General features: G+C 33.6%; 1 protein-coding gene across 9 annotated transcripts in view; it reads left to right on the forward strand.

The window, feature by feature from the left end:
- The window catches only part of conu (Rho GTPase-activating protein conundrum), a 203,495-nt gene that overhangs the window by 13,137 nt on the left and 164,641 nt on the right, over positions 1-25,717 (forward strand). For 3 of the 9 annotated variants that reach the window (XR_010951042.1, XR_010951043.1, XR_010951044.1), the window contains exons 2-3: positions 9,631-9,928; positions 16,388-16,685. The exons of 4 other annotated variants lie outside the window; for them this stretch is intronic. The gene's annotated coding sequence lies outside the window, so the exon portion shown is untranslated. Of the gene's footprint in view, positions 1-9,630; positions 9,929-16,292; positions 16,686-25,717 lie in introns of those variants that run through there. 2 more of the 9 variants (XM_067773546.1, XM_067773544.1) reach the window with 2 other exon arrangements.

The following is a 25,717-nucleotide window of genomic DNA, read 5'->3' on the forward strand; positions in this document are numbered from 1 at the left end:
ACTCATTATAACGCTCACGTGCCTCGTGCATGCAATTATGTACTTGCACCACTGAAGCATTTGACAGCAGACCGTCAACCTTAACAAAAATTTGGTTTTAAAAAGTCAAATTTTAAACTTAAAACATTGTTTTATAAGTGTGTTATGCGAATTCAAAAGAATGCAATTTATATATTTTCGCTAAGGTTGTATTGCAAATTTTGTTGAAAATTTTTAATTTGTGTTCAGATTTCCATTATAAGCAATGTTGGTACTTTTGTGTGGAAATACCACCACAGAAATTTATTAATTAATTATCCCCTTTTGCATGCCTTTACCACGCGTTCTTAACTTATTAAATCGTGGGTTGATCTATGATAGTTTCTGCTGATTCATTAATTAAAATACATATGTACTTATACATAGTTCAGATTTAAGCGCTGTTCTTTCAAAAGCTCGGAGCGGCGTTAGACCTGTAGTGCGAAACTTCCCGCTTTGCATGACTGTATCCCATTTTTCCTGCAAGGTTATTTGGGTCACATTGAAATAATTAAAGAAATTCTTAGTAAAACGATAATAATTTAATTAAAATTTTCTCTTTAAAATTAATTGATTTTTTATACAAGTTTTCATTTAAAATTAACAAACTAAAATTTAAGATAAAAGCAGCTGAGAGCATAACAGTACAAACCTCTAATATATTTTGCAAGAGGGACCGAAGCGATCATAAGAGAAACAACAAACGCCACGCTAGCAGCAACTCCAAAGTAGTTTTTAATAATGAGCGGGTTGTAGGAACGTGTTTCTATGTATTATAACCTATGTATGCATAAAATACCAACAAAAGGGAAAAATAAAGTTAACAAAGAAAAGAAAAAGTGCAATTTTGTTTTGGTTAAAAGCGTTGCATATAATTGCCGTCATCCGGTGGCAAAAGCCTGAGCCAGATAAATAATTTTGCATGTAAATGCAACAACAACGATTTGAGCCAGATAAATCCAGATAGAAGTCTGGTTCAATTTGTGAGCCAGATAATTTGTTAATTACTTGTCTTTAGTTTGGCAACGCTGCCTTTAATAAACCTACTTTTTCAAAAATAGATGCCTCTGCTTAGCCTTTTGCCGTATGAGTCAAATGAAAAACAGCAGCGACATCTACCTATCACATTTAACGTGTGCGAAAATATCATGACATCTGCTTCTCAAGTCTCTCAATGATCCAGAGCATTCCCATGAGAATTGAGGGGGAGCCGGAGCTGTAAAACTACTGGATGACGGCAAATAATGGATTAGGGGAAGGGAAATGTGGTCATCTAAACTCGAATTTGAAATGGTTTTAAATGTGGCAACTATGTATGTATACGTGCATATTAGGGTGGCCAGAAGAAATCAATTTTAGATTTTCCGCTGGGGCACCCCCATAAAATATGCCAATAGATTAGAAAATGATACATACAATGTTTCAGGCCAATCCGATAATGTTAACACATGCCTCATTGAGGTCAAAGTTAGGAAAAACAGCGATTTTTCAGAAAAATTTTTTTGTATTTGCCAGTAAAAGTGAAACCATTTATGCCAAGAACTTGACTCGTACACCATTCGATAGGTAATTTTATTTGTATTGATTTTGATTTGAATAATATTTTTATAAAACGGTTATTTTTAGCAGTATTTAGCTTTTATCAGATCAGGTAATAGTGGATATCCCTAATTTTTAATTTCCATGCAAACGTCTCTGGATATTGCAATATTCAATGGTATACGAGTCAAGTTCCTGGCATAAATGGTTTCACTTTTACTGACGAAACACAAAAAAATGTTTCTGAAAAATCGCTGTTTTTCCTACTTTGACCTCAATGAGGCACGTGTTAACATTATCGGATTGGCCTGAAACTTTGCAATAATCCTTTTCTGATCTATTAGCATATTTAAGGAGGGTGCCCCGAAAGATAGAACAAAAATTAAAATTCACCATATACCTTGTAACCACCCTAGTACATATGTACATAGTTGCATGTGGCTTGCCAGCTCGCCATAACATAAGTAACTTTTATGATGTCTATTGCAAAATCGAATGACTGATGGACGGATTGACTAACAAGTTGATGGCCACAATGATCGATTAGCCCGTACAAAGCTCTGATTGTCTTAGGGCCATTCTTAAAACAAAAACAAAATTCTCTTTCGAATGCAGTATTTAAATATATAAATGTGTATATATGTAAGATGACCATCGTGGTCATCTTTATTCTTGCGTCGTAGTTGACGCAGGTTATCGCCCAAACGCTTTAACGCAACTTAAGTAAGGCACACAATATTAATTGCGTAGACTTCTCGCACACACACCGCTTTCAATACCAAAACAAGAAACTGATGAACTTTACTCTTTAAACATAGTCTTTTTAAAATTTTATTTGTTGAATATAAAAATGTTCACAAACTTAGAAATTTAATATATATGTGAGCTGCTGAAAACTTTTGCTTCTTGACGAGTTGAATGCGCGAAATTAATTGGCGTCATTCAAAGTGACGTTTATGAAGGTAACCCTCATTGTGAGTGATTGGTGTGGTCAAAAAATTGACGTGGTTAATATTTAATGATTGATGTTATGGTCACTCAACACTTATCATAAGGGTTGCCTTACATCATCCCCCTTTGGAAAAGAAGAATTGGCCAAATTCTTCTGTCCCAAACGTGATGTATTTTATCTTAATAAAAGTTTAAGACTGTTAAACTAAATTTAAATCTACATCTATGTTTAGATCTAAATTAAAAATGAAATTCTAAAGTCTAATTCTAAAGTAGGACTTAAATTTAATTTTTATAATTAAAAACAATTTTTTTGTGTTTTAATTCTACTGTATGAATTAAGTTCTTAATTTTTAATGATTGTTTAAATTTATTTGATTTCATTGTCTTTTTGTGTTTTAGATGCGCATTTAATTCAAAATTCGTAATTTTACCACTTTTATCATAACTTATTTGGGATTTTACTCTGGGTATTTTCTTTGAAAATTTGTTTGAAAAATTATCATAAACTTGTAATTTTATGTTTTCTTTTACTTTTTCTTCTTTGAGTATTTCTTGTTGCATTAATTGTTCTTGTTTTGTCTGTGATCTTGTCTGTACTGCTAAAATTGATGTTCCTGAATTTTTTATTTCTTCTATTGTGATGCGAGAGAGTGCATCTGCTCCTACGTTCGTTTTACCTTTTATGTATTCAATAGTGAAGTTGTACTCTGCCAGTTCAAGTCTGATACGTGAAAGTTTTGAAGAGGGATCTTTCATATTGAACAAGTAAACTAATGGACGATGATCGGACTTGACTGTAAAGTGTGTGCCATATACGTATGGTCTGAACTGTTTTATTGCAAAAAATATAGCTAAAAGCTCTAACTCAATTATTGATTTCTTTTGTTCTGAATTATTAAATGATTTGGACGCGAAACAAATTGGTAAGTCAATGCCATCTTTATTTTGACTTAAAATGGCACCACAACCAATTTTTGAAGCGTCGACAGTAATTATAAATTCCTTTTTGAAGTCTGGGTATTGGAGAATTTGAGGAGAAATTAAAGATTTTCGGAGTTTTTCAAATGCTATATCACATGGCTCATCCCATTTAAATTCTACTCTTTTCCTGCTAAGTTTATTTAAAGGTGCTGCTATGGAAGCAAAATTTGGTATAAACCTTCTGTAATAATTGGCGAATGCCACGAATCGTCTTACTGCATCTTTATCGGAAGGTTTCGGATATTTCTTTATTGCAATTATTTTGGAATCGTCTGGAAGTAGACCTTTTGACGAACATTTGTGTCCTAGGAAAGTGACTTCTGAACGCATGAAGTTGCATTTTTCGGGATTGAGACGCAAATTAAATTTTTTGCATGTTTGAAAGACTTGTTCTAAATTTTTAAGATGGTGAGCTTCGCTACACCCAATGACTATAAGATCATCGACATATAAAAAGGCTTGGTTTGGAGAAATTCCTGAAAAGGCAATTGACATCATTCTTGAGAATGAATTCGGAGCTACGTTTAAGCCGAATGGTAAAACTTTCCATCGAAAAGCACCACGATCAGTGCTGAATGAAGTGATGTCTCTAGAATCTTTATTTAATGGGATTTGGTGAAAACCTGAATACAGATCCAATGTAGAAAAATATTTGGCTCTGCCTAGATTATCAAGAATATCGTCTATTCGTGCAAGTGGGAATTTGTCTGCTATCAATTTTTTGTTTACGGCTCTAAAGTCAACACACATCCTGTAGGATTTCTGTCCATTTGGATTTTTCTTTGGCACAAGTATCAATGGACTATTATAGTTGGAATAGCTGTGTTCTATAAGATCGTTTTGCAATAAATTATCAACTTGTTTATTAATTTCCTCTCTCTGACAGTATGGTAAACGGTAGTTTTTTATGTAAACAGGATTTGTATCTGTCAATCGTAATTTCTGTTCATAAAAGTTGTTAAGTGTCATACGATCGGTCTTTAGTGCAAAAATATCATCATATTTTAGACATAAATCGAGAAGTTTTGGTTTGGCATAATTTGGCATTTGTTTTTCTAAAATTGATTTTAATTCCTCTGACCTTTTCGAATCTTTTGAAAGATCATTGATTTTATACACGTTATAGTTGGTGATTTCATCCGTAACTATGTTACAATTTCTTACGTATTTTACCTCGTCAGTGACGTTTAATACCTTTATTATCGGATTGTTAGTGTCAACAATACACTTTGCGGTGAACACACCACTACAAATTTCCTGTGCGTCTATGAAAACTGGATGTTTAGATTTTTTCAGCTTAAATAAGCGATAAACTTCGCATCTAGGAGGAATTATCAATGTATTATCGGTTGTATTATGTAAAATTGAAATTTTATGAATATTTTTGCCAATGCCAATTGTTATGCTCTCGTTTGCATAGTCTATGATGCAATTGTATTTTTTCAAAAAGTCTTTGCCTAAAATACCATCTGACGGTATGTTGAATTTGTCATCTACTACATTTAAAGTATGTGGAATTGAAAAATTTGAATAAAAAAGTTCTGTTTTAATGGTACCCAATGTTGAAACTGTATCTGTCGTAACACCCGTTATATTTATAATATTGTTGTTATTTATAGAAACATTTTGTTTTAAACTTGAAAGTTTTATAATTGATATATCAGCCTGTGTATCTACTAAGAAAGTACATGTTTTAAAAGAGTCATTGCAATTCAGTTCGATAAAATCTGAGTAGTTCAGGTTTAAACAATAAATTGATTTATTTTGAAAAACGTTATTTAATTCAGATTCTGGTCCCCCAGTGTTCGCTCCTGAGGGCCGTTGGCGTTTAAAGTGCGTACACTAGCGTTATTTGTAGTATTTGAACGTCGATTGTTGTTGTTACTGTTGTTATTGCTGTTGTTTCTGTTTACGGGCCTGCTATTATTTCGAAAATTACCATTATTTCGCGAGCCATAATTATTGTTGTTATTATGCCTATAATTGCTATTGTTGTTTCTGTTAAAATTGTTGTTGTACCTCGAAAAGTTGTTCCTATTATATTGATTTGACCTGACGTTACCTCGAAAACTATTATTTTGCCTGTTATGACGTGATCTAAACGCTAGTACCTGCCTTTCACTTGTTTGGTTATTTTGTTCTACGATCATTTTCGCAACTACATCCTTAGAATCAGTAAACGTAGTTGACGCTAAAATTGATTTTACTAGGTCTGAGCGAGTGTTAAGCCGACAAACGTTGACGGTTTGTTTGACTGCCATTTCGTGCGCTTTTTCCTGAGTCATTCCTTCTATAACTAATGATCGTTCTAAAGCATCGGAGAGTTCCTCAACACGTTTAGCGAATTCAGTATGATTATTATTAAAAACTTTTAACGATGCAATTTTTCCTGCAACAACTTTTGAGTTGTCAGGTTTTATTCTACCTTTTAATGCATCTTTTATTTGTTGAATTGTTGTTACTTCATTTGGAATTGCCTCACGCGCTTTCCCTTCTAACTTGGATTTTATAAACGAAATGAAAGTATTTGTCAAATTTTCTTCCATCAAATCTTCTATCAAAACTATTTTATCTATAAAGGATGCAAGTGAAAGCGGATCGCCGCTGTAGTTTTCTCTAATTATGGATGCACACATAGTAATAAAAGTTTTCTTTTGCTCTGAAGTCGCCATTGTTGGTTGTTCTTCGCTAATTGTGTCTAAATTATTATTGTGGAGTGAATTGGAAAATCCAGGGAAATCCTCAAGAAAAGATACGTGACTTTTTTTAATAATACTAGCTTTGTAAGCTGAAGTTGTCGATGCGTCGGATAATTCTTCCTCAGTGTCAAAATCCGAACTTGATTCGCTTTCTTGTATTAATTCAGAAAGATCTTTGGGTATTTTTATATTGCAGTTAATTCTAGAAAAACATTTAGTGAGTTGTTCTCTGCACTTTGACAAACTTTCGATTATTGAACTAGGCTTATCTCGATTTTCAAAATATGAATTTACTTGTATTATGATTTGGTTATAGCTTTTAATTAAAGCATCTTCATATTCTATTGATTTTTTCGCTGAGATAGATCGGTTATTTAAAACTCGTTTAGTAACTTTAGTGAAATTAGAGCGTAAATTTTTGAAATTGGAATCAAAATCTGACATTTGACAACTGACATCTGAAAACTTTATTACATTTATTGAAAATGTTTACCTCCGTGGCAGAAAAAAAAATGTTTCATAAAAAATTCGGAAAAATGTTAAAACTAACGCTGTAGGCACTGTTTATATAAGAGTGAATTTGAAACTATTCATTCGCTCAGTAATTGTGTTTTGTAATTTAAAAAAATTTTTTTTTTTTTTGTTTAAAAATCAGAGAATATTCGAAATATTCAAAATCGATGAGTTAATTGGTAAATGGTAAAGATTCGCATATTCGAAAGGCACTGTATTTAAAACTTATTTTGTAAATGCAAGTGAATGTTGAAATATTTTAACCGCACTGTATTCGTTTAATAATGCAAAGAGAAAAAACTGTTGGGATATTTGAAAGACACTGTATATAATGCACAGTTTGAAAAGAGTCGCAAATGTAAGATATGTTGAAATATTTGGAATACACTGTATTCGTGTGATGCTTCGAAGGAATTGTTAACTATTTGAATGGCACTGTATTTGTTGCAAAAAAAAATATGTAAATGTTTAGACATCTATGATGCTTAATTTCCGAAGAAATAATTGGAAAAAGAGAAAAGTAAGCTTCCACCGATAAAATAAATTTTCACCATTACCATTATGTGACTGTAACCTGTCTATATTGATATTTGAAGTCAATGAGAGATTTCAAAATTGATTAGCTTCGAATAATTATCGCAAACTTTTGGCGAAAAGATTTGATATTTTTGGTATTATACATATAGAATTGATGTATAATTTGCGTTTCAAAAAGGTTTTAAAAAAAATGTTTAAATTTGAAAAAATATTTTTCCGATTGTATTTATTACGAAGCAGTGTTCGCATTTAAAATAAAAAAATTCGAGTTCCATGTTAATGTTTGAAAAAGAAAGAATATAGTAATATATGCGTGATAATTTGCATGTGGTGGGCGTATATTTGAAATTACTTTGTTTAATGTACATTTGAATTTTTTCGAAATTTGAATGTTTATATTTCAATATAATAATTTTATGTATGTAAGTAATTTGAAAAATTCAATTTCTTAATTTAATTAGTTTAACATGTTATTGTCTTTAAAGTAGAAAAAGTATGTTGCTACATGCGTAGTAAACAAATGTTTAAGAAAAGTACGTTTATAATCAAAAGTGTCAAATTGTGTTGCTACATGCGTAGTAAACAAATGTTTAAGAAAAGTATGTTTATAATCAAAAGTGTCAAATTGTGTTGCTACATGCGAAGTAAACAAATGTTTAAGAAAAGTATGTTTATAATCAAAAGTGTCAAATTGTGTTGCTACATGCGAAGGCTACATGTGTATTACGAAAAATTGTTGCTAAGTTTATAGTATACATGTATATATACTGAGAAAGCCAAACTACCTACGTATGTACAAAGTTAAAATTTTATATACGTATATATTATGGTACTGTACCGCCCTTTTTTCTGCTTTGCTTGCTGCCTTTGCTTGTATACTGCTGAAATTTGTTGTTGTTGTCTTCCTTTGCTGGCGTTACTAAGTGAATCTTTTCCGCTTCTTGCCTCTCTTTCTCTCCTTCTAATTGTTCTCGGAATTTTGATGAATTTTAGGATGATGAGTAGGATAAGTAAATGGCGTGTCGGTGATGTTTTACCGCTATTAACGGTGCTTATTAAAGGCGTCACTGGTGGTTGTATTTTTAGTTCCACCGTTATGGCGTGGTACAGCCAGTTCAAAAATTAATATTTCCATATGCATGTATGTATGTATGTAACACTACAAAATGTCGTAGGTTTTGTGGAATTTCCAAATTTATGTTTATTAAAAATTGTATTTTTAAATTTCTTTTGGATTTGTCCAAAAAATGTATATATTTTATATAGTCCATTTTGCCATTTGTGGCTTTTTGTTTGAAATTTTAGGTATTTTTTTTTCGTATTTTTTTTGGAATTTTATATTTGTTTTGTAGGTTTTGCAATTTTATGATTTTGTATTTTTGAAGTTTTATTAAAAAATTGTTAGTAGCCTTTTTGAAATTTTGTAATTTTTTTTTTTTGTAGACTTTTTGTAATTTTGTAGAATTTTTTTTTTTGTAGTCTTTTTATAATGTTATAACTTTTTTTTGTATTTTTTTGAAATTTTATATTTTTTTTGGAATTTTATATATTTTTGTATTTTTTTTGTAATTTTTCGTAAAGTTTTGAAATTATCTTACTTCGAGTAATTTTCTTTTTTGCATATATTTTATGAATTTTGCAAACAAATTTTCTTCATATTGGCACAACCACCACGCACTTTATCGTCGCAACCACCACGCACATATTCTTCCAGATTTTATTTTTAATTATGCTGCTTTTGTAGTGCAGGGAATTTTTTCCTTCCCCGACGCCAGTTTTTGCCGCAGGCATGGCCACGGTCGCCATGTAAGATGACCATCGTGGTCATCTTTATTCTTGCGTCGTAGTTGACGCAGGTTATCGCCCAAACGCTTTAACGCAACTTAAGTAAGGCACACAATATTAATTGCGTAGACTTCTCGCACACACACCGCTTTCAATACCAAAACAAGAAACTGATGAACTTTACTCTTTAAACATAGTCTTTTTAAAATTTTATTTGTTGAATATAAAAATGTTCACAAACTTAGAAATTTAATATATATGTGAGCTGCTGAAAACTTTTGCTTCTTGACGAGTTGAATGCGCGAAATTAATTGGCGTCATTCAAAGTGACGTTTATGAAGGTAACCCTCATTGTGAGTGATTGGTGTGGTCAAAAAATTGACGTGGTTAATATTTAATGATTGATGTTATGGTCACTCAACACTTATCATAAGGGTTGCCTTACATATATGTATAAATATACATATATTTGTTTGTGTGTAAATGTGCATTTGAATGAATGCGTCAAAGGAAAACATTGCGCGCATATTGATTTTCGCCTCTACAGCCATTTTTCAATAAAACTTTCTTTGCCTTTTCGTGAAGTTAATCTAATTCTTGGTAGTTCATTGCAGTGTGCATGTGCATTATAATCTAAATAAAAATAAAATTCAAACCAAATTCAAATTATTTTAAGAACATACAAACAACTTCAATACTATACATACATATATGTATATCAAGCAAGCAACAACAAAAACAACAACTGTAGAACCGTCAAGTGTAAAATAGCAAATCAGCAAAAATCGTGTCGTGGATACCTTTTGCTGTATTTTCATAGAACAACAAAACGCCAACTTTTATGGTGCCTGTGGAATTTGTTCGGATCCTGAATTACGAATGACAGAAGAGTTAAATCAGAGGTAAGTGAATGCAAATCGAATACTAAATTATAGATTGAACATTTAAAGTGATGGAGAATATTGAAATGCAAATATACCTACACACCAGTGACGGATCTACGGTTTCACTATAGCATAGATGATAAGGAGAAAGAAGATTTTGGCTAAGGGCTTAAAATTAGTTATCCCTATGCGTTTGAAATATAAAAGCAAAATATTTTTTTTTTTTTGAGTTTTAAACTTTTACTTAAGATGTGTATGGAAGTGAAGAGTTATGGATTTATTTGGCCCTTTTTGACAAAAATTACTACATATTTTAAATATTACATTTTTTCATGTTTATTCTTATAACATACATATTAAGAATTAAAAATCATTGATATAAAGTTATTTTAAGCATAGATATTGGTTATTAGTACTTACGCCCATTTTCAAAATTTTTTATCTTTTCCATTTTTGTGTTGCAACAGCACTTTGCAAGTAAAATAGCATTGCTATAAGGTTAATATTTGAAAACATATGGGCATGGTCATCAAGCCATTTCGTTCATATTTGCAGGCCCAGAACCTATTTTAAGAATAATCTAGCTGACGATTTTTATGTTGATAGCTTAAACGGTTATTGATTTATGACCAATAATATTTTAGAAAAGATCTTTACAAAAGGGAAATTTACGAAAATTTACAACAAGGGACATTATTTATCGAATAAATAGGACGTTTTTTCCTGTTTTCTGAAATGTTAAAAACATAAAAGTTTTCGTAGCTATCGTCCGATTTTGGTCATTTTAAATATCGATCGGAGATGAGTGCCAACGACCCTACGTACCAAATTTCAAGATACCTCAAAATTTACTCATTCTCTTACTGAATTTCTTTTTCTTCCGAGAATAAATATATATGGAAGTTCATATTTATCTCGACTAGTTTTTGTCATTATAGGTTACCGTGAATTAATATACTTTGTGAGCCTTGCTCAGCTGAGTTTAAAAACAGAAACAAACGCCTAACAAAACACAAATATAAAACTCTAATTGTTTTTGCTTGATTGGCAAAGGATTCCGGCTTCGAATTCGAGCTCAAGGCTTACAACAAAACTTTTTGACTTAGCTGTGTAGTTAAACGGTTAGCGCAGGGTGCCTAAAGCCTACAAATGATGAAGGCTTAGGAACCTTCGAAATGGATCTACGCGCATCTATGCAGGTGTCTGAAACATTTTCTATCTTCTATTCCAAATTGAAAAATAATTTTTCAATTGTAGAAAAATTAAAAAAACAATAATTACCATAAAAATTATTGTTATAGGCCTTGAGTTAAAACTCAAATTTTAAGTTATTTTTTTTTTAAACTCAGTTTTAGATTATTGTTCCTTAACTCACAAACCTTACTTTGTGGTATTCGAATATAAAATAGGCTACTTAATTGAAATTTATTAAATAATTATTAAATTCAGGACCTGCTCCTTTTCAAGAGTTATCTATCGAAAATTCTTTTATAAGTTTTTCTTTATGGTCCGGATTTAGAATATTGTGATCAGAGACAATATTACGGGGAACTGCCATTCGCGTGAGGTGGATGTCTTTAGAATAGTTGTACCATCCGTGCAGCATTAATACATTTGCTTCTAAGGATATTTATGCAATGCTTTTTAACATACTGGCTAGAGATTCATGTACATGTTTCGCTTGTAGGATTTGGTTATAACTCCATCCAATATAAAACAATGCCACACATGTTTGTGCGCGGTCCCACGTAAAAAGATAGCTGCTATGACACACTTAGTAGTAGAAGTGATATCAGTAAAAGGAGTCAACTTAGCAGATCTAGATCAAGAGCATCCTGCAAAAGATGTTCCGCAGTACGCTGCAGCAATTTTTCTGTTTTATCAGTCTAGCTCCCAAGATTTGTAAACTACAAAATATAGTTGACTTATGAAAATTATGTTGTTCCAATCTCACTGAAATGAAATAAGTATTTCAGACAAAATTTTATATAATTCGTAAAACCGAAAAGTTCCGAAGATCTCGGATAAGTTGGATCGGGTAAGAGATGCCTGACTTGGCATCCCGAATACATTGTACCTATCAATCTCCAATTACTTCTACATACATATGTATGTATGTCTATTATTTAAGACGTAGTTAGTACATATAGATATTATGTATTTTTATTATTGTTGTTTAGATTTAATATTCAATGATGTATTCACATTTCAGTGCAAGTCAACAATTATTGTTTAAGCTGACATTTGTTTATTAACATCCGTTCACATATGGGTATGAAATGACTTGAGTATGATGAGAATATAAACACAAATGTTAAATTAAGCATTTGTATAAATAATTTAAGCAAATATTTGCAAGTACAAATGTATAAGCCTGTGTATAGGTTTTATATATTTTTTATTTATGTCACATCCTTAGATCTTATGCATACAACTTTTTAATGAATTCATTTGTAGACTAAATAGCGGAATAAGGTAGGAAAACAGACTTCAGATATTCAACTTTGCATAGAGAATAATAAGAAACTAAATACTTTGCTTTTTTAGCAAAAACTGAACTTGTAGGTACTAGATAGTGCACAGGTCACATTGACGCTACATAAATATGTGGGCTTAAACCACATCGTAGGTCATTTGTTATCTTACTCTTCTAGATCCCGCATGTGGATACATCTTCCGTTTTCAACAGACTGGTGAAATGAAGGGGGATTCCCCCATCCTTTGTTGCCAGCGGCATTCGCACATCTACTAAATACCAGTCATCTCAGCAGCTCAACTTATTTATGTATGCATCAAACTCATCTACAAATCTCCTTCTTCTATGTCTGTAAAGTTGGAAGTAGGTTTCAAATAGTTCTAGTTTTCCTGAAAAGGAGATAATTTTCTCTTTTTTTAATTTTCAAGTGCTTAAAAATGTTTGACTTGTGAAATATGTGAATATTCGGCGTAATTTTAAAGAACTTTTTTCTCCTTTTCAGGGACTTCAGAACCATTGAAAAGCTACTGAGATCAATTTTTTTGCGAGATTATATATACCAACTTTACAGACATACTTCGTGTTCCCAATAATATTCCTCTCTTATACTCGAGGGTTGTCCCATCCCATCATCACGAATATTAGCATCACTAAGCTGTTAGTATATAATCACACAGCAACAAAAACATGAAGCAGCCACTCTAATGTACATTTACACATTAAAGCTAGCAACATTTATGTAGAAGGCGATGAAGAGCTATCTCACACACACAGATGTGGTCATCAGCCGAAGTAGTTACTCACACATACACACGCATATGGCTAAAACTACAAATATGCATGTACTCATATAACTAATTACCAAGCAGGAGCTACAAGAGTTCTAGAAGGTGAAATGTCTAGACCTTTGGAGAAATATGCGAACGGAGCAACGATGAGTATAAAAGCAGCGCAGCATGAACAATCAGTAATCAGTTTGATTTAAACACGCAATCAGTTGCGAAGTGAAGTATAATTTTACTACACCCAAAGTAGTCTAATAAAGACCATTTTGCAATACAGAATATTGGAGTGATTTATTCAACAGTTTTGCGATTCGAACGTTAGCAGGTTTCAGAAAAGCGGGATTTCCCAAAATTCGTATGTATGTAATATGTATCATGGCAGGTATGATAAGTAGACTGGGTCGATTTACTAACCTATATCGCGTCATCGATTTTTCGATAGGATTTGGGCTCAGGAAAAAAATGTTCTACTACGCATACCCAAAAAAATAATTTTTGAGCCTGCAAAAATTTTGCAACGATTTTTTCGATTCTTTATTCATTTTTTCATTTTCAAGGCTCCAAATCATTTCTTATGTATTTTTTTGTGTCAATTGGCAAATGCAAAATTGGTAAATGCAGTTTTTAAAAAAAAAAAAAAAATTTCTTTTATGGAGATTTAGAAGAATTTTGGTCGAAAAATCGATTTTTTTTGCAGGCTCAAAAATTATTTTTTTGGGTATGCGTAGTGGAACTTTTTTTCCTGAGCCCAAATCCTATCGAAAAATCGATGGCGCGATATAGGTTAACTTTCGTCCATACAAATCGACCCAGGTTAATGATAAGAGACTTACTGAGAGTACTCCCAGCCCAAGGCAACACTTATTGGGAAGAGTGATTCTTCGTTAAGATTTTAGGCTGTCATTATTTTAAAGCTGATTTCTAAATAAAAAAAACGTCTGCACAGTTTCAAACCAGTGTGGAAAACTACTTCCAGATAGTGAGTTCAGAGTGTCGTCAGTTCTTGGCAATGGGTAGCTATCATTTTTCGTAACGTCGTTGAACCTCAGGTAGTCCACGCAAAACCTCATTTTTCCATCCTTTTTTCACAAGTACTACCGGTGAATTCCATGGACTAGCTGATGGTTCGATTACGCCGTAGTCGCTCATTTTTTGTATGATTTGACTCACAACTTCCCGTTTGGCCAGTGGAACACTACGAGGAGCTTGACAGATCGGCCTCGCATCTTCAGTGTCAATTTGATGCTTCACAACGTTGGTGCGACCTGGTTTGGAACCATCATGTTCAAACATGTTTGCGTATTTTAGGCGCAGTTGTTTTGCCTTACTCTGATATTCTTCCTCTAGCCCCTCCGTCCATGCCGTCAAGGTTATTTGGGTCACATTGAAATAATTAAAGAAATTCTTAGTAAAACGATAATAATTTAATTAAAATTTTCTCTTTAAAATTAATTGATTTTTTATACAAGTTTTCATTTAAAATTAACAAACTAAAATTTAAGATAAAAGCAGCTGAGAGCATAACAGTACAAACCTCTAATATATTTTGCAAGAGGGACCGAAGCGATCATAAGAGAAACAACAAACGCCACGCTAGCAGCAACTCCAAAGTAGTTTTTAATAATGAGCGGGTTGTAGGAACGTGTTTCTATGTATTATAACCTATGTATGCATAAAATACCAACAAAAGGGAAAAATAAAGTTAACAAAGAAAAGAAAAAGTGCAATTTTGTTTTGGTTAAAAGCGTTGCATATAATTGCCGTCATCCGGTGGCAAAAGCCTGAGCCAGATAAATAATTTTGCATGTAAATGCAACAACAACGATTTGAGCCAGATAAATCCAGATAGAAGTCTGGTTCAATTTGTGAGCCAGATAATTTGTTAATTACTTGTCTTTAGTTTGGCAACGCTGCCTTTAATAAACCTACTTTTTCAAAAATAGATGCCTCTGCTTAGCCTTTTGCCGTATGAGTCAAATGAAAAACAGCAGCGACATCTACCTATCACATTTAACGTGTGCGAAAATATCATGACATCTGCTTCTCAAGTCTCTCAATGATCCAGAGCATTCCCATGAGAATTGAGGGGGAGCCGGAGCTGTAAAACTACTGGATGACGGCAAATAATGGATTAGGGGAAGGGAAATGTGGTCATCTAAACTCGAATTTGAAATGGTTTTAAATGTGGCAACTATGTATGTATACGTGCATATTAGGGTGGCCAGAAGAAATCAATTTTAGATTTTCCGCTGGGGCACCCCCATAAAATATGCCAATAGATTAGAAAATGATACATACAATGTTTCAGGCCAATCCGATAATGTTAACACATGCCTCATTGAGGTCAAAGTTAGGAAAAACAGCGATTTTTCAGAAAAATTTTTTTGTATTTGCCAGTAAAAGTGAAACCATTTATGCCAAGAACTTGACTCGTACACCATTCGATAGGTAATTTTATTTGTATTGATTTTGATTTGAATAATATTTTTATAAAACGGTTATTTTTAGCAGTATTTAGCTTTTATCAGATCAGGTAATAGTGGATATCCCTAATTTTTAATTTCCATGCAAACGTCTCTGGATATTGCAATATTCAATGGTATACGAGTCAAGTTCCTGGCATAAATGGTTTCACTTTTACTGACGAAACACAAAAAAATGTTTCTGAAAAATCGCTGTTTTTCCTACTTTGACCTCAATGAGGCACGTGTTAACATTATCGGATTGGCCTGAAACTTTGCAATAATCCTTTTCTGATCTATTAGCATATTTAAGGAGGGTGCCCCGAAAGATAGAACAAAAATTAAAATTCACCATATACCTTGTAACCACCCTAGTACATATGTACATAGTTGCATGTGGCTTGCCAGCTCGCCATAACATAAGTAACTTTTATGATGTCTATTGCAAAATCGAATGACTGATGGACGGATTGACTAACAAGTTGATGGCCACAATGATCGATTAGCCCGTACAAAGCTCTGATTGTCTTAGGGCCATTCTTAAAACAAAAACAAAATTCTCTTTCGAATGCAGTATTTAAATATATAAATGTGTATATATGTATAAATATACATATATTTGTTTGTGTGTAAATGTGCATTTGAATGAATGCGTCAAAGGAAAACATTGCGCGCATATTGATTTTCGCCTCTACAGCCATTTTTCAATAAAACTTTCTTTGCCTTTTCGTGAAGTTAATCTAATTCTTGGTAGTTCATTGCAGTGTGCATGTGCATTATAATCTAAATAAAAATAAAATTCAAACCAAATTCAAATTATTTTAAGAACATACAAACAACTTCAATACTATACATACATATATGTATATCAAGCAAGCAACAACAAAAACAACAACTGTAGAACCGTCAAGTGTAAAATAGCAAATCAGCAAAAATCGTGTCGTGGATACCTTTTGCTGTATTTTCATAGAACAACAAAACGCCAACTTTTATGGTGCCTGTGGAATTTGTTCGGATCCTGAATTACGAATGACAGAAGAGTTAAATCAGAGGTAAGTGAATGCAAATCGAATACTAAATTATAGATTGAACATTTAAAGTGATGGAGAATATTGAAATGCAAATATACCTACACACCAGTGACGGATCTACGGTTTCACTATAGCATAGATGATAAGGAGAAAGAAGATTTTGGCTAAGGGCTTAAAATTAGTTATCCCTATGCGTTTGAAATATAAAAGCAAAATATTTTTTTTTTTTTGAGTTTTAAACTTTTACTTAAGATGTGTATGGAAGTGAAGAGTTATGGATTTATTTGGCCCTTTTTGACAAAAATTACTACATATTTTAAATATTACATTTTTTCATGTTTATTCTTATAACATACATATTAAGAATTAAAAATCATTGATATAAAGTTATTTTAAGCATAGATATTGGTTATTAGTACTTACGCCCATTTTCAAAATTTTTTATCTTTTCCATTTTTGTGTTGCAACAGCACTTTGCAAGTAAAATAGCATTGCTATAAGGTTAATATTTGAAAACATATGGGCATGGTCATCAAGCCATTTCGTTCATATTTGCAGGCCCAGAACCTATTTTAAGAATAATCTAGCTGACGATTTTTATGTTGATAGCTTAAACGGTTATTGATTTATGACCAATAATATTTTAGAAAAGATCTTTACAAAAGGGAAATTTACGAAAATTTACAACAAGGGACATTATTTATCGAATAAATAGGACGTTTTTTCCTGTTTTCTGAAATGTTAAAAACATAAAAGTTTTCGTAGCTATCGTCCGATTTTGGTCATTTTAAATATCGATCGGAGATGAGTGCCAACGACCCTACGTACCAAATTTCAAGATACCTCAAAATTTACTCATTCTCTTACTGAATTTCTTTTTCTTCCGAGAATAAATATATATGGAAGTTCATATTTATCTCGACTAGTTTTTGTCATTATAGGTTACCGTGAATTAATATACTTTGTGAGCCTTGCTCAGCTGAGTTTAAAAACAGAAACAAACGCCTAACAAAACACAAATATAAAACTCTAATTGTTTTTGCTTGATTGGCAAAGGATTCCGGCTTCGAATTCGAGCTCAAGGCTTACAACAAAACTTTTTGACTTAGCTGTGTAGTTAAACGGTTAGCGCAGGGTGCCTAAAGCCTACAAATGATGAAGGCTTAGGAACCTTCGAAATGGATCTACGCGCATCTATGCAGGTGTCTGAAACATTTTCTATCTTCTATTCCAAATTGAAAAATAATTTTTCAATTGTAGAAAAATTAAAAAAACAATAATTACCATAAAAATTATTGTTATAGGCCTTGAGTTAAAACTCAAATTTTAAGTTATTTTTTTTTTAAACTCAGTTTTAGATTATTGTTCCTTAACTCACAAACCTTACTTTGTGGTATTCGAATATAAAATAGGCTACTTAATTGAAATTTATTAAATAATTATTAAATTCAGGACCTGCTCCTTTTCAAGAGTTATCTATCGAAAATTCTTTTATAAGTTTTTCTTTATGGTCCGGATTTAGAATATTGTGATCAGAGACAATATTACGGGGAACTGCCATTCGCGTGAGGTGGATGTCTTTAGAATAGTTGTACCATCCGTGCAGCATTAATACATTTGCTTCTAAGGATATTTATGCAATGCTTTTTAACATACTGGCTAGAGATTCATGTACATGTTTCGCTTGTAGGATTTGGTTATAACTCCATCCAATATAAAACAATGCCACACATGTTTGTGCGCGGTCCCACGTAAAAAGATAGCTGCTATGACACACTTAGTAGTAGAAGTGATATCAGTAAAAGGAGTCAACTTAGCAGATCTAGATCAAGAGCATCCTGCAAAAGATGTTCCGCAGTACGCTGCAGCAATTTTTCTGTTTTATCAGTCTAGCTCCCAAGATTTGTAAACTACAAAATATAGTTGACTTATGAAAATTATGTTGTTCCAATCTCACTGAAATGAAATAAGTATTTCAGACAAAATTTTATATAATTCGTAAAACCGAAAAGTTCCGAAGATCTCGGATAAGTTGGATCGGGTAAGAGATGCCTGACTTGGCATCCCGAATACATTGTACCTATCAATCTCCAATTACTTCTACATACATATGTATGTATGTCTATTATTTAAGACGTAGTTAGTACATATAGATATTATGTATTTTTATTATTGTTGTTTAGATTTAATATTCAATGATGTATTCACATTTCAGTGCAAGTCAACAATTATTGTTTAAGCTGACATTTGTTTATTAACATCCGTTCACATATGGGTATGAAATGACTTGAGTATGATGAGAATATAAACACAAATGTTAAATTAAGCATTTGTATAAATAATTTAAGCAAATATTTGCAAGTACAAATGTATAAGCCTGTGTATAGGTTTTATATATTTTTTATTTATGTCACATCCTTAGATCTTATGCATACAACTTTTTAATGAATTCATTTGTAGACTAAATAGCGGAATAAGGTAGGAAAACAGACTTCAGATATTCAACTTTGCATAGAGAATAATAAGAAACTAAATACTTTGCTTTTTTAGCAAAAACTGAACTTGTAGGTACTAGATAGTGCACAGGTCACATTGACGCTACATAAATATGTGGGCTTAAACCACATCGTAGGTCATTTGTTATCTTACTCTTCTAGATCCCGCATGTGGATACATCTTCCGTTTTCAACAGACTGGTGAAATGAAGGGGGATTCCCCCATCCTTTGTTGCCAGCGGCATTCGCACATCTACTAAATACCAGTCATCTCAGCAGCTCAACTTATTTATGTATGCATCAAACTCATCTACAAATCTCCTTCTTCTATGTCTGTAAAGTTGGAAGTAGGTTTCAAATAGTTCTAGTTTTCCTGAAAAGGAGATAATTTTCTCTTTTTTTAATTTTCAAGTGCTTAAAAATGTTTGACTTGTGAAATATGTGAATATTCGGCGTAATTTTAAAGAACTTTTTTCTCCTTTTCAGGGACTTCAGAACCATTGAAAAGCTACTGAGATCAATTTTTTTGCGAGATTATATATACCAACTTTACAGACATACTTCGTGTTCCCAATAATATTCCTCTCTTATACTCGAGGGTTGTCCCATCCCATCATCACGAATATTAGCATCACTAAGCTGTTAGTATATAATCACACAGCAACAAAAACATGAAGCAGCCACTCTAATGTACATTTACACATTAAAGCTAGCAACATTTATGTAGAAGGCGATGAAGAGCTATCTCACACACACAGATGTGGTCATCAGCCGAAGTAGTTACTCACACATACACACGCATATGGCTAAAACTACAAATATGCATGTACTCATATAACTAATTACCAAGCAGGAGCTACAAGAGTTCTAGAAGGTGAAATGTCTAGACCTTTGGAGAAATATGCGAACGGAGCAACGATGAGTATAAAAGCAGCGCAGCATGAACAATCAGTAATCAGTTTGATTTAAACACGCAATCAGTTGCGAAGTGAAGTATAATTTTACTACACCCAAAGTAGTCTAATAAAGACCATTTTGCAATACAGAATATTGGAGTGATTTATTCAACAGTTTAGCGATTCGAACGTTAGCAGGTTTCAGAAAAGCGGGATTTCCCAAAATTCGTATGTATGTAATATGTATCATGGCAGGTATGATAAGTAGACTGGGTCGATTTACTAACCTATATCGCGTCATCGATTTTTCGATAGGATTTGGGCTCAGGAAAAAAATGTTCTACTACGCATACCCAAAAAAATAATTTTTGAGCCTGCAAAAATTTTGCAACGATTTTTTCGATTCTTTATTCATTTTTTCATTTTCAAGGCTCCAAATCATTTCTTATGTATTTTTTTGTGTCAATTGGCAAATGCAAAATTGGTAAATGCAGTCTTTTAAAAAAAAAAAAAAATTTCTTTTATGGAGATTTAGAAGAATTTTGGTCGAAAAATCGATTTTTTCTGCAGGCTCAAAAATTATTTTTTTGGGTATGCGTAGTGGAACTTTTTTTCCTGAGCCCAAATCCTATCGAAAAATCGATGGCGCGATATAGGTTAACTTTCGTCCATACAAATCGACCCAGGTTAATGATAAGAGACTTACTGAGAGTACTCCCAGCCCAAGGCAACACTTATTGGGAAGAGTGATTCTTCGTTAAGATTTTAGGCTGTCATTATTTTAAAGCTGATTTCTAAATAAAAAAAACGTCTGCACAGTTTCAAACCAGTGTGGAAAACTACTTCCAGATAGTGAGTTCAGAGTGTCGTCAGTTCTTGGCAATGGGTAGCTATCATTTTTCGTAACGTCGTTGAACCTCAGGTAGTCCACGCAAAACCTCATTTTTCCATCCTTTTTTCACAAGTACTACCGGTGAATTCCATGGACTAGCTGATGGTTCGATTACGCCGTAGTCGCTCATTTTTTGTATGATTTGACTCACAACTTCCCGTTTGGCCAGTGGAACACTACGAGGAGCTTGACAGATCGGCCTCGCATCTTCAGTGTCAATTTGATGCTTCACAACGTTGGTGCGACCTGGTTTGGAACCATCATGTTCAAACATGTTTGCGTATTTTAGGCGCAGTTGTTTTGCCTTACTCTGATATTCTTCCTCTAGCCCCTCCGTCCATGCCGTCATGTTATTTGTAAATATATGTATGATGGCAGCGACTTATTGAGGGTACTCCTTGTAATCAATCGGCTACACAGCCCAAAGGAACACTTGTTGGGATGAGTGATTCTTCGTTTTTAGGCTGTCATTATTTTAAAGCTGATTCGTAAATAGACAACGTCCGCACAGTTTTAAATTAAATACAAATAAATAAATGTAAGGCGCGATAACCTCCGAAGAGATTTAAGACCAAGCTTCCCTTCCAATTTCCGTCGTGCTCCTTTTTAATTTTTCCTACAAATTGGCGGGACGGGACCTACTTGTTTTATGCCGACTCCGAACGGCATCTGCGAGGCAGAGCTTTTCATGGCAGAAATACACTCGGAGTGCTTGCCAAACACTGCCGAGGGGCGACCCCGCTTAGAAAAATTTTCTTCTAATTGAAAAACCTTATTTCTAAAATTTTGATGTTGCTTTGCCCGGGGTGTGAACCCAGGGCATTCGGTGTGGTAGGCGGAGCACGCTACCATCACACCACGGTGGCTGCCGTTTCAAATTAGTACCTATTAAATGTGACATGGCTTCCAAGTCGAAAATGAGTGCCCTATTTTCTCTAGCATCAAATGTAAGCAGTTGCATCCTGGGTCGTCTTCCCCATTTCGTCTCTATTGCTTTAGAGAAGTTCTTCTCAAATATGACAGGTCTAGAGTGTGGCTTAACGTTGGCTATGCTGAAAGATTTTTCAGTTTTAGTGAAGTGAAAATACTTTTAGAGATTTTGTTGTGACCCTCTGGATCAGCTTTCGAGTTGCGGAACCCTGTTAAAACCTTTTTAGTCGATGCCATTTGGTAAGAATAAGTTTTTCAGTTAAAGCGTATTCCGACATAGCGGCATAATAGCGCCGGCTCTGGAGCCGCGCTGATAAGGCCCAAAGGATTATTGACGTTGGGCTGCAGTTTTTAGCACATTACATTTATGTACTAGGATCTTATATGCGACATTAATTATATTCATCTCGCAATAATGGAATCAAATCACCTTATGGATCTGGTGCATCGGGAAGTAGATCACGATGTGGCCATATTTGGTGTTCCGTGCATTGGTACTACAGCTGACGGTATTACAAGGCGAAGAAACGTCCAGCATCCTTCTCCCATTGAAGGATATCAACCAGCCGAACTGTGGTACCATTTGAATGGTATTGGAAGATAGTTACACATCCATGTAGCGAAGCATTTCATCTTAGCACCAAGTTTTGGTGGGCAGACACTGTCATCTTCAGGTAGCCCTTAAGTCGAATATGTCTATGTGGCCACACTAACGCTTCCTCTCCCTCTGCCTTACTACATACAGTGCTCGACACTGGCTGGTTACCCTCTTCGGCATATGTTGCGTTTTTGTCCGAGAAGAAGGACGCAAGAGCCGAGATGACCTACGGTGGAACAAATGTAGCTAAGTTGGCTTTCCGTTATAAGATATCGACTGAAAACGAGTAAGGGTGAAATCGCTTTCACATTCCGGAATAAAGGGGCCTTATAACGGACGAAGATTTTGTCTTTGGTAATAAGTTTCAGTTTAAAGATAGATAGATATATAGAACATTTTTTGCCTTAATGGAGTCTATCTTCAAGCCCTAATAGCTCGCTTACCATTCGATCGACTTGTATATTCTACATTTTCCCATCAACGCAAAGAACTCCGCCCTCCCAACAACTCGTATATTTTATTTTTAGAATTCTTTGTACATGCATAGATATGTATGTATGTATTAAAATATGTGTATATACAAATGTTTAATAATTATTTTTTTCCATTTTAACATCCAGGTGTAATTAGCACTAAGTCATTCACCTACTCATTTTTGGTAGAACTCCACTTTATACACATATACATACGCGAAATATTAACAGCCCAATTTATAGTTCTACTTTAAAATATATTAGTACACACACATAATTTTGTTATAAAATAAAATTTGTTTACATATCCACACATTTACACATTAAAAAAATTACGCGGCTAGGAGAAACATCATTAAAGAGTAGTCAATAAGTCGATGGAACCCGCCAATATTTAAATTCTCGACCCACTTTCTAGAGAAATTGAGTGTAAAATTCGACATAATTTGAACATTTAAGCTTTTGTTAGAAAATAAATTGGCAGAACGTGAGTACATTGCACAATTAGCTACGCGAATAAAAAAATAAAATAAAAAAAAATTAACCAAAACATAAACAGCTTTTCGAGCTTAATGACGACCGGCTCATATTACCTTATTTGTGTACTAGTGGTAGTAATAATCGAAACAAACAACATCTGAGCAACTGTTTTATTTTATTTATTTATTTATTTTTTCTTTTTGTGTGTTACATTATTTATTGGGTGTGGCGAATAACCATTTAAATTTAATGATAAATATTCGCTGTGATTTTTTTTATAAAATTATTTCTTATGTTTTATAAGTTGTTAAAATATTAATATCACAAAATTTATTTAACATAAGTTAAAGTGTTTTGGTATAAACATAATGTATAAAAAACATTATTCAAAAAACCCGAAAATTTCCAAAATCGACGTCACCGTTTTCCGAAACGAGTTGGTACTACACATTAATTTCAGAATCAAAACTTTCGAGTTAGCTTTAAAATATGTGAGTGAAAACATTTTCAGACAAATTCTCTGGACTGGTCACCTCCGTTGGAGTCCTGCTATATGCTTTACTGCTAAAAGAACTACTACTTTGAAATAGGTAATGTTCTACAAATCATCGACCAATCCAAAAATATGGCACAATGGGTTTTCATTGAATGAGGCTCAAAGTAGATTTGATTACATTGATGTATAGATATATTGTAACGAATTTAGTGCAATTCCTCTTATTTGCAACCTTCTACTAACGTTCGTATCGCTAAACTGTTGAATAAATAACTTCAATATTGTTACGAATATTAGCAAAACTAAGGAGTGCTGCCATTTCCAGGCCGATGCTAAGCAGTGACGTGAATTCACATCAATAATTCAATCATTATGTATCTACATAAACGAATCAATACGAATAACATTCCGACGAGCAACATTTACATACAAGGCAGCGAGAGATGAGATGTCACACACAGATGAATTTACTTATACGCTTATGTGTGTGCGGGAGACTGTAAACTACAAACTCACATATGTACATCTGAGAAGCGCTAAAAGGTAGACAATTGTAAACAAGTAGAAACTATATGAGAACTATACACACACGAATATAGTTGGTAAGTTCTGGAAGTGGAAGAGCCTAGAAGTATGCAGCGTAAACTATAAAAGCGGGGCAGGCGAGTAAGAAGGAATTCGGTTTGAGTTGAGCTATCAATCAGTTTGATTAAGCACGCGATCTGGCGGCCAATAGTAAAGTTTCATTTGAGTTATCAATCAGTTTGGTTATTAAGCCAGCGAGTAGCAAAGTATAAGTGTTATTGTGAAGTACTTTAATAAATGCCATTTTTCCATTATTCAATATTGGAGTTATTTATTCAACAGTTTAGTGATTCGAACTTAGCAGAGGATTGCAAATAAGAGGATTTGCAAGTAAATTCGTTACAATTGGTGTCAGAAGAGGAATTGTTGAATAAATTCCGAGGACAACAAGGACATGGCAAAGTTCAGTGAATTGAAGATCCAGCAACTAAAGAAGGAGTTGGAGAGCCGTGGATTGAATACACGCGGCGTTAAACTTGAACTTCAGGCACGGCTACGAGAGGCAACGGAAGCAGAAGGAATTGATGTGGAAGAGTATGACTTTCATCTTGATGGCGAGGAAATAACAAAAATGGAAGAAACACCGCAGACAATGGCGAACACAGACCTGAACATGATATTGGCTGCAATATCGGCACAAATGTCCGAAATGTCATCACAAATATCTACCAACATGTCATCACAATTGAAATCACAGGAGGCACGCATTTCAGAAATGTCGACACAGATAACATCCAAGATGGAAACTCAACTGGAAGAACAGTGACATATATGGCATCACAATTGGAAGAACAGAAAACACACATGGCGTCACAAATTGCAGAACAATTAAAAGAACAAGAGGCACGCATAACATTACAGCTCGAAGCACAAGAAGAACGTATCTCAACAAAGCTGGATGCACAGGAAAAAAAATTCTCATCGCAGCTGGAGGCTGTTAGTGAACGACAAAATAAAGTGGAGGCCGAGATGGATGCTTTGAAAGATCGGATTCAGGAGTTACAATTGAACCGTCCAATCACTTCAACGTCTACTCTGAAGGTAAAATCCCCAACGTTTGATGGTTGTGTTCCATTCCAGGTATTTAAGCTCCAAATTGAGAAGACGTCGACAGCGAACAACTGGAATGATGAAGATAAAGTTGCAGCTCTGTTCGTGGCATTGAAAGGGCCAGCAGCCGAAATCCTACAGACGATTCCCGAAGGAGA

This window comes from Eurosta solidaginis, chromosome 3 (assembly GCF_040869045.1).
Source record: "Eurosta solidaginis isolate ZX-2024a chromosome 3, ASM4086904v1, whole genome shotgun sequence".
In the NCBI taxonomy this organism is placed as follows: Eukaryota; Metazoa; Arthropoda; class Insecta; order Diptera; family Tephritidae; genus Eurosta; species Eurosta solidaginis.